Genomic DNA, 11,456 nt, shown 5'->3' with positions numbered 1-11,456 from the left:
ATATGTATATGTATATATATATATATATATACAGGTGAATATGACAGTGACAAGCGCGTACTGAGTGACGTGCACACAGGCACAACCAGCTGCTGCGTGACACTGAAGTTTGTCGCTGTTTGTCTATAGAGCCTCTCAAATGATATGATGATGATGTCTTGTGCATAAGAATATATATATATATATATATATATATATATATATATATATATATATATATATATATATATATATATATATATGAAGAGTTCAGATGCAAAAGCCTCTAAATGCCATCTGAAATTTTCTCATAGAATGATCATTTTTATCAAGCTCGTATATTTAAATTCAATAATTTCACTTAAATGGCAATGAAGATTACCTATTAATTGTCATTTAAGTGAAATTACTGAACTTAAATATACAAGCTTGATAAAAATGATCATTCTATGAGAAAATGTCAGATGGCATTTAGAGGCTTTTGCATCTGAACTCTTCATATATATATATATATATATATATATATATATAGTATTAGTTAATATTTCACAATGAACACTTACTGGACTGAAGCAACATAGGTTTACTTGATTATCAACATTTTTTGTAAAAATCCTGTTAAAATGTGAGTATCATATGATACATTAGGTTTTTGAGGCACATTTATTTGTTCATCTCTCAATCATCATTGTATTGCATTGTTTTAAAACTACAGAACTTTGATCCTAAAACTAAGCATTTACATACATTAAGACATATTTACATAGATATCTCTCTCTAATAGCCTATATATAGGCTACCTAGTATACAATATACAGTATACATATTTATTTCTATAGAGACAACTGATATTTATATGCATTTTATGCAAGTAGACTGCTATACATTACATGCTATCAGAATTTCATCTTACTTTTTGACCATATCAGCAACTGCATCAAATTGCATATTTTTGCTCAGTTTGGGTCTTTTGATTTTTAAATCGAGGTGTTTTATCCTCCTTGAGTATGAGCTCCATATTCTCACAAGCCTATATCATATTATATGAGCCATAAAAGGCTTTTGTATATGATACTCAACAAAAACCACAAGCAAACTTTTTTTTTAAAGATATCTTTTTATATTTTGTCTAAATGTTCAACAAATTGTTCCATTTAAAATAAAAAAAATAAAAATGATTTCATATGTCAGACTTTACAGAGTTAAAGGGTTTTAGTTCACCCAAAAATGAAAATTCTGTCATAATTTGATGACAGAACTAATTCAAATGAATTGAACGGATTAGTCCAAATTGTCTGAAGAGGCACATCTCTTTATATGATGAACAGATTGAATTTAGGCTTTATTCACATAAACATTCATCAACTCACACATCAGTTGTGGTAAATGGAAGCTCAAGCATGTTCGCTTGACGTGCGAGAACCAATGAGGTTCATTCATTCTCATGTGTCAAGCATGTTTGGTTGAGCTTATGTTTATGTTCACTGATCAATGTTTATGTGAAATGAGAATAGAAGCCTAAATTAAATCTGTTCATCTTTAAATAACTTATTGAAGCGTCAAAGTTTCAGATGTGTAACTTAGCTGTCAATGGAGTGTCAGAAAGCTCTCAGATTTCATCAAAAAGATCTTCATTTGTGTTGCGAAGATGAAAGACTTAACGTTACGGGTTTGGAATGGACTATTGTTTTTGGGAAACTTTCCCTTTAAGTCACTTTTTATGTATGAATACCATTTTAACCGTTGAAAATGACATTTTACTTGAAATTAACGTTTTTCCTCACTGCTTTTTTGATGTTTAGGCCACGAAATGAAATACATTTTTGATTAGCCTGTTGCTTTCCATTCAAGTTTTTATAGCAAGACATCGAGAAACACAACAGGCTATATATTATCTCTGTTGTATCACAAAGTAGGTTCGCACACAGAAGATCAATAAGATACTCGTAACATAAGAAAACACATTGCATTCGTTTTTATATCTGTGCTTATCTGTTTTCCTCGTAAACTTGCATTTAAAATCATTTGTCATGAAGTTAAATGCTATGAAGTGTTAATGAAACACGTTTGTCTCACCTCTGAGACTGTATCTGGCATTTGTCTTTTGCACTTCGGCGTTCGGCATTTTCTTCAGTTTAAGTTTAAACTCAATCTGTAGCGCGCGAAAATTCACATTTATTATTCCCGCGATATTCTTCTTCTTCTTTTGGCGGGACCGTGACATGTGCATACCATAGCATACTGCCATCTACGATACTGGAGTATGTAAAAGCAAGGCTTCATTGCTTATTTTCTCCTAATAAGAACAGTTTCATGTACAAATGTAAGTATGCCATAACTCCCATTGGTGATTTTTGATAAAACGATCTTTAAGTTATTTATGTATTGTACAAAAAAAACATTTTTATTATACATTTATTAACTTTAATGTTAATTTTACAAATGTTTATGGTAACTCACAGTGCATTTACTAATGTTAATAAACTTTTTATCTTAAAATTTGTGAGATTAGATTATCATTAACTAAGATTAATAAGTGCTGTAGTAGGAGTATTTTTCATTGTTAGTTTATAACTAATGTAGATTTACTTCAATTTTTCAGCTATTTCATATCTTTGAATTCCTCTGAGCTGGGATCAATTGACCTAGTTTTTCTAAATTTGGAAGTGAAGTGTATATTTCTATTAAAACGTCATGTTGTTTTACTTGTAATTTCTCTAAATTTGATTTGGCTGCAGCTCCATATGCTGTCATACACACGTCCGTATAATCCATAGGTATAATCATAGATCTCATCAGTTCAAAACCAGACACATCTTGTTAGATTTTGCAAATTTTTACACTTTGTTTTTCAATAGGCTTATGTTCTATGCGTTCTCCACTTTTTATCATTTCAGGTCATGGTTAGTTTTGTGCCCCAGCCGATTACATTTTAAACGGATAGTTCACCCAAAAATGTAAGGTTCCCTCATTCTTCCCTCGCAATTTGTAACATATGTTTCCCTCGCAGGTCAAAATGACCCGAAGCCATACAATTACTTATGTTTTTTGTTTAGAACGCTTTTTTGGATATTTTTTGTTCTTTTTTATTGTATTTACCTTTAAATTACTAGATTTGATCAATAAATAATTTTTAAATTATTATCAAACTTAAAACAAAATAACTCACAATGTCACACTGTCTCTATCCCTCACAAACTTTTGTGGTCTATTGTTACGTCATAGGCGCATTCTAATTTCTTCAGACAGTGAGTAGGCTATTATGAGTGTAGGGGATTTATTCTTTTAGTAGCAAGTTGGCGATTGTGTGAGTATGCAGGGTTTTGGGGATCTGAATTTAATATTTTCATAATTTGCATTTATCTGCTTAAACTGTGATATGTTGTTGTCTCGATTTGCTGTAGCTACATTTTGATAAATATAGGCATGGTAGGGTTAGCAATCAAATTTGCCTGGACAACCGGGCATAATAAAAAATGACTATAGGCTTTTAGGGATGGGACGATTAGTGCTACAGGTTTCACTATAAACCGTGTTTGATTATCGTGATTTTAATAACTCACTGTAAATCCTGTCCGTGCAGCGCGCAATGTTGTTGTTTTTTTATTCGAGGAGGAATGGTGGAAGGCAGATTGATGTTTTAAATCTTACATGATCACAAAAATATGATCAAACTCAGTAAACAATAAATCAACTCTGATTTCATTTTCAATACAATCGAAAACGGAGACGCAAGACGGCAAGTTAAACGAGATGTGCGCTGTGTTATAATGCGTTGTTATTGACGACGGTCATTTTAAGGAAGGAAATGCCACAGAATATAATCTTGCTTAAAAAAGGGCATAGAGCTGCTTGTTTTATTTGTTGTTTGTTGATTCAACAAATATAAAACTTGATGAAATGTTTTCTAGGCTATAAAAGTTTCAGATATAAAACTTGTTAAAATGTTTTCAGTGTGAGCATCAGTTATTTTTGAACACTTTCATCTCGTTTTAACAAAACCGTGATAATATTGATAATCACGATAATTTTGGTCACTATTATCGTGATATGAAATTTTCATACCGTCCCATCCCTATAGGCTATAGGCTACATTTACATTGTGTGCATCTGAGTTATGCACATTAGTAAGGAAATTAATAAAAATAACAATTAACTTTTTTAGCTTCATTGTTCATTTTAAATGCATTTTAAGGAGGCTCTCAGCCTCCCTTCCCTCTTCTGATGGATTGCCACTGGGCATAGCCTACACTGTATACATTTTTTATTTTTATTTTTAGAAAATTAAAGGCCCGGGTATACTTGATTTTCCGCGTTCCGCTCCATCTCGAGCACAGTCGTGTCCTCACAGCTATTAGTTGGTGGACCAGTTTGACACTGCACAATTTCTTAATTTTACTCTACCAGATGTCAAAGAGCAGTACAGAGTCGTGTCAACATTCCTCTGTCTTAACAATCACCTAGTGTATGCGTTGTTGTGCACGCACCGTTAGTGAACAAAAATTGGGCTACATACGGATGTCCGTGGAACTTCCGATGACAAAAATTGCAGAATGCGGATGACATAAGTTTAAGTTGGGCTTAAGACAACAAGATTTCAGGTTCTTGTACTGTATGTTTACTCAAATCATCTCTTCCCTTTCTCTTTCTTTCATAGTGTTTCACAGATATAAACTGCAAAAAGTATTGTTCACTTCTAGTTCATTTTCTACATCATATCCAACATCAATATGAGTATGTCAACCATGCACACCCTTTTTGAGAGTGCAGAGGAGTTCTCCTCTTCTGAAATCTCCGATGAGCTCATTACGGCCCTTGCTGCGGGGCGGTGGTGGGCGATAGTGGAAGCTTCAGTCCTCATATCTGAGCATCCTGAGTATGGGTACCTCATCTCAGGGCAGTGTGGGGAAACAGTGGAGACAGGAGAAACATCATGCCCCACATCCCTGGTCTTCAGTGACGAAAAAAAGCGGCGGATGGAAATCAAAGTCAACAGCCAACAGTCGGACCCAGGCACCTTAGACCAAATTAACGATTTATGTAGCATGTTTGCAAAATGTTGTGTAATTTCAGATATTACCATGCCTGACAACATCTCAGAGAGGCAAAAACAAATGATCCTTGAGCCTGAGATAGCGCCTGTGTGTTGCTCACAGGGAGCACCTGTTATTAACACGATCTCAGAGAGGAGCACAGAAGCTTCTGTAAGTCCCTTATATCTCTTGTTTTTACTTATTTTAAAATGTATTCAAACAAGTAAACATTGCCTTTAACTATGCTACTATGGTTTCTAGGTCCTCAATTTAAAATCCTTTTATATTTCAAAATGATAAAAAAAAAAAGATACGCCTTTTGATTTAGTCTAAGAAGCAGCCATTAAACCTGCCCAGCATTCACGATTATATCTGTTCTCTCAACAGGACAACGCAGGTCTGTGTCAGGCACCTCCACAAAAACTGTGTGTGGAACTGAGGCGCAACAACCATCCAGCCCCTCAGATAACCACTTCACAACTGAACCCGGGGACTCCAAACAGGCTTCAGTCCAGGTCCCAGCCGATCCGGAAAAGAGCATTGGTAAGAGCCTCCTTCTATCTCAATTTTACTAAGATTTAGAAACAAAATACTTTAATAATTTTATCTGGGATGCAAATCATATCCTTTTCAATTCAGACGCCCTATATCGAAATGGTAGAAGCAATTTTTCTTTAGATTTTCTTTAAGAATCATTTATTAAATCTGGTCAGCGTTACATAATTATGTCTGTTCCTTCAACAGGACAGTGCAGGAGTGGACTGGTCACCCCCACAAAAAAAGCGGCGGATGGAAATCAAAGTCAACAGCCAACAGTCGGACCCAGGCACCTTAGACCAAATTGATGATTTATGTAGCATGTTTGCAAAATGTTGTGTAATTTCAGATATTACCATGCCTGACAACATCTCAGAGAGGCAAAAACAAATGATCCTTGAGCCTGAGATAGCGCCTGTGTGTTGCTCACAGGGAGCACCTGTTATTAACACGATCTCAGAGAGGAGCACAGAAGCTTCTGTAAGTCCCTTATATCTCTTGTTTTTACTTATTTTAAAATGTATTCAAACAAGTAAACATTGCCTTTAACTATGCTACTATGTTTTCTAGGTCCTCAATTTAAAATCCTTTTATATTTCAAAATGATCAAAAAAGATACGCCTTTTGATTTAGTCTAAGAAGCAGCCATTAAACCTGCCCAGCATTCACGATTATATCTGTTCTCTCAACAGGACAACGCAGGTCTGTGTCAGGCACCTCCACAAAAACTGTGTGTGGAACTGAGGCGCAACAACCATCCAGCCCCTCAGATAACCACTTCACAACTGAACCCGGGGACTCCAAACAGGCTTCAGTCCAGGTCCCAGCCGATCCGGAAAAGAGCATTGGTAAGAGCCTCCTCCTATCTCAATTTTACTAAGATTTAGAAACGAAATACATTAATAATTTAATCTGGGATGCAAATCATATACTTTTCAATTCAGACGCCTCATATCGAAATGGTAGAAGCACATTTTCTTTAGATTTTCTTTAAGAATCATTTATTAAATCTGGTCAGCGTTACATGATTATGTTTGTTCCTTCAACAGGACAGTGCAGAACCCCCACAAAAAAAGCAGCGGATGGAAATCAAAGTCAACAGAACGCCTTCTGTGTAAACGCAAACACGACCCGGGATTATGGAAGCATATGGGTAGCAAATTTCAATTTGAAATGTAATATGCAAAATGACAATGCAATATGTAAAATGGCAAAGCATTTCTGTATTTAAATTTAAACTTTCCAACACTATCTCACGACCAATTCGTACGAATTCGTACGAATGATAAAAAGATGGCTAAATCGTACGAATTCGTACGACCTCACTCGTACGAATTTGTACGATTTGTCTAAACCCACGTGATGGGTAGGTTTAGGGGCGGGGTCAGGGATAGGTCATTCGTATGAATTCATACGAATTGGGCAATTCGTAAAATATGTACGATTTTGCAAAAATCGTACGAGTGAGGTCGTATGAATTCGTACGAATTAGCCACCTCGTAGAATTTGTACGTTTTCCCGTGAGATCGGGTTGAAATTTTCCCCATCATTTGTGCAACGTTTGGTGCAAAATGAAAATGAAAATTCAATTATAAAATTTACATTTGCCATTTCATACACTAGTTTTAATATGTAAATTGAATACATAATTTAACGCTTTATAAGTTGCAAAATTAAAATTAAAATGTATTACAGAAATCATGAGATATGTTTAACATGTTCAAGCAAAAACTGTGGCAAAACTGTAATTTAAATGTTATTTTTTCTTAATTGCATTTACACTCACAGTTACGACACTTGCGATTGCATTTCCATTAAGTGTCCCGCAATGAATGTAGCAAAATTCAATGTGCAATTTGAAAATGCATTCTGAGCCGATCACGTGCCCGCCCCGCCCTGTCAATCACTGCGTGAAGTTGGCCCCGCCCCCAATCCAATGCAAAACGTCGGCAAACTAGTCCACATTCACCCAAAATAGACTCATATGTTTGTTCTAATTTGCGCCGATAAACGTTTATTTTGTGCTGCTTCGGTTTCTTAAATATTAAAATAATATTTATTGGTCATTCTGAGGTCACTCAGCCCCCTATGGAATGCCAAGTCTGCCAATATTAAAAATAAATAAATACATAAATAAATATACAAATAAATGTAAAAACGAAAAAATAAATAAATAAATATATAAATAAATATACATAGAAAAGCAAAAAAACGAAAATAAATAATTATTTATACATTTATTTCCTTATTTATGTATATATTTTAATCATAAAATATGAGGCATACATGCGAGTCCCTTTCCATTTTATAAAGCATATTGATAAGGTATTAATACATATAAACATGGTCACGGAATCTGACGGGTCAAATTCATCGACCTAGCCTTTTTTGGGTGAATGTGGAGCATGTCGAGGGCGGGTGACGTCATCGTCTATAATTCAGTGTCTAATATTTTAAACAACGAAGCAGCACACGATCTTTAACCGGCACATACTATCGCACAAACAAACGAGACTATTTTGGGTGAATGTGGAGCAGGTTGGGGGGGTATGGAATGCCAAGTCTGCCAATATTAAAAATAAATAAATACATAAATAAATATACAAATAAATGTAAAAACGAAAAAATAAATAAATAAATAAATATATAAATAAATATACATAGAAAAGCAAAAAATTGTTTTCCATATTTATTTTTTTATTCTTTTATTTATTTATACATTTATTCATTTCTACATTTATTTATTCAGAGTAAGCGAAGGCGAAGGGTTGAGGCCACAGTGACACCCTGTGGCGAAATACAATAAGTATCACTCACTGACGTTGATACGGTCTGTGACTGCGAGGTAGGCTATATGGTCAGAATCCTAAATCTTACTGTGTGACATGGATAGGCTACTCTTTATTCCGGACATGGCCGTAGAACATCGTTTGGTCTGGATTTGTAAAATGTCCTAGGCTAACAAACATGAAACAGGGACTCTGAAACGGAATTGATATTTTCCATTTTTCGGTCAGAACTCACAGAAAGGAAGCAGGGCACATATAGGCTACAGTGAAGTCGACGCAAGCATATTGACCAATGCTTTTGAAACGAGACCATTGCATTTGAATGTAGCCTAATTTCCAAAAACAATACTGACAGCAACAGAAACCAGGGCCGCGGGAAGAGGTTTTAGGTTGTGGGTGCTCACCCCTTTTGAATAATAAACAATATCAAGACTATAAAACTCGTCAAAAAACGTGCACACACTCCAACCACCATTACATTTTTGACTTTATTGATTCTGCTTTTATTCGTAATGCAATGGACCGGTCAATGGGACATAAATTAATCCTTAAAGGATGGGACTTTATGGGACATTTGCACAAAAAGAATAAATAACTTACCGTAGCCTATTTTATAAGTCGCTCCGGAGACGCATATCAGTCAAAAAATGCGCCACGAGGAAGAAAAAAAAAATATATAGCCTAAGTCGCATTGGACTAAGTTGCTTTTTTTTAAAAACAATTATTTCACAAAAAAAAGCGCTCTAAAGCAGCACTAAAAGAATGTTTTAAAACTTTCACAGAGACCTCAAACTGAAAGCACAAAGCCTGTCTTTACATTTAATTTCGTTTTGTATTAATTGTATCTTAATTTTAATCGATGTTTCATCAAAAAATTGTCTGGTTTTCATAAATAAGAAGGCTATTAGAAAATAGATAATCAGGACACGGAGGCGCAGGCGAACCTGAAGCTCGTCTCATAATGAACCGAAACTCAGCGTAGGCCTATAAGGTAGCCTATTGCCTCACAGACCTGAGACATATAGATAGCTTGAAATGTCTACTTTTAAGCAGAACAATTCAAAACGAAAGAAAACAGACTGCGCTGCTTATTTTTTATGTCAGTGTCGGCTAGACAGATGAAGTTGACGACTCGCGATCTTCGCAGCGCCATCAGAGAGAAATGCACATTTCATACGAATTACATAAACAGCGCAGTCTGTTTTCTTTCGTTTTGAATTGTTCTGCTTAAAAGTAGACATTTCAAGCTATCTATATGTCTCAGGTCTGTGAGGCAATAGGCTACCTTATAGGCCTACGCTGAGTTTCATTATGAGACGAGCTTCAGGTTCGCCTGCGCCTCCGTGTCCTGATTATCTATTTTCTAATAGCCTTCTTATTTATTAAAACCAGACAATTTTTTGATGAAACATCGATTAAAATTAAGATACAATTAATACAAAACGAAATTAAATTTAAAGACAGGCTTTGTGCTTTCAGTTTGAGGTCTCTGTGAAAGTTTTAAAACATTCTTTTAGTGCCGCTTTAGAGCGCTCACGTCCGTAGCGGAGAACTGTCTGTAACTTTTTTTTTTTTTTTTGTGTGAAATACATTTAAAAAAAAATGCAACTTAGTCCAGTGCGACTTAGGCTATATATGTTTTTTTCTTCCTCGTGGCGCATTTTTTGACTGATATGCGTCTCCGGAGCGACTTATAAAATAGGCTACGGTAAGTTATTTATTCTTTTTGTGCAAATGTCCCATAAAGTCCCATCCTTTAAGGATTAATTTATGTCCCATTGACCGGTCCATTGCATTACGAATAAAAGCAGAATCAATAAAGTCAAAAATGTAATGTGCAGGCAGGTGGTTGGAGTGTGTGCACGTTTTTTGACGAGTTTTATAGTCTTGATATTGTTTCTTATTCAAAAGTGGTGAGCACCCACAACCCACAACCTAAAACCTCTTCCCGCGGCCCTGGTTTCTGTTGCTGTCAGTATTGTTTTTGGAAATTAGGCTACATTCAAATGCAATGGTCTCGTTTCAAAAGCATTGGTCAATATGCTTGCGTCGACTTCACTGTAGCCTATATGTGCCCTGCTTCCTTTCTGTGAGTTCTGACCGAAAAATGGAAAATATCAATTCCGTTTCAGAGTCCCTGTTTCATGTTTGTTAGCCCAGGACATTTTACAAATCCAGACCAAACGATGTTCTACGGCCATGTCCGGAATAAAGAGTAGCCTGCTATCCATGTCACACAGTAAGATTTAGGATTCTGACCATATACCTCGCAGTCACAGACCGTATCAACGTCAGTGAGTGATACTTATTGTATTTCGCCACAGGGTGTCACTGTGGCCTCAACCCTTCGCCTTCGCTTACTCTGAGCTCGATTGCTATGTCTGAGGTAAACCACGCCCTCCTCATTACCCTATGCAGGAAGAAATGTAGGAAGAAATAAATGAATAAATAAATAAATGTAGAAATACATAAATGTATAAATAAATAAATGTAAAAATAAATAAATGTATAAATAAATAAATGTAGAAATGAATAAATGTATAAATAAATAAAAGAATAAAAAAATAAATATGGAAAAAAATAAATATATACATAAATAAGGAAATAAATGTATAAATAATTATTTATTTTCGTTTTTTGCTTTTCTATGTATATTTATTTGTATATTTATTTATGTATTTATTTATTTTTAATATTGGCAGACTTGGCATTCCATACCCCCCCAACCTGCTCCACATTAACCCAAAATAGTCTCGTTTGTTTGTGCGATAGTATGTGCCGGTTAAAGATCGTGTGCTGCTTCGTTGTTTAAAATATTAGACACTGAATTATAGACGATGACGTCACCCGCCCTCGACATGCTCCACATTCACCCAAAAAAGGCTAGGTCGATGAATTTGACCCGTCAGATTCCGTGACCATGTTCATATGTATTAGTACCTTATCAATATGCTTTATAAAATGGAAAGGGACTCGCATGTATGCCTCATATTTTATGATTATACAGCTGAATAAACAGAGATGGTCACACATCACATTCGTCACTTTATTGAACATTACAGTCAGTTATAAATAAAGAGCGGTCACATTTTTCGGTAGCTATTAATACCGAATACCA

The 11,456-nt window shown here is 35.2% G+C and overlaps 1 long non-coding RNA gene across 1 annotated transcript; it reads left to right on the top strand.

The window, feature by feature from the left end:
* Positions 1-5,768: 5,768 nt before the first annotated feature.
* On the top strand, positions 5,769-6,648 carry LOC309486648. The gene is made up of 3 exons (XR_014201631.1): positions 5,769-6,029; positions 6,242-6,397; positions 6,599-6,648. It is a non-coding gene; the product is annotated as an uncharacterized lncRNA (long non-coding RNA).
* Positions 6,649-11,456: the final 4,808 nt, after the last annotated feature.

Source organism: Leuciscus leuciscus (assembly GCF_965113295.1).
Source record: "Leuciscus leuciscus genome assembly, chromosome: 22".
Classification (NCBI taxonomy): domain Eukaryota; kingdom Metazoa; phylum Chordata; class Actinopteri; order Cypriniformes; family Leuciscidae; genus Leuciscus; species Leuciscus leuciscus.
The sequence above is the reverse complement of the archived record's forward strand: the minus strand, read 5'-3'. Positions and strand labels throughout refer to the sequence as shown.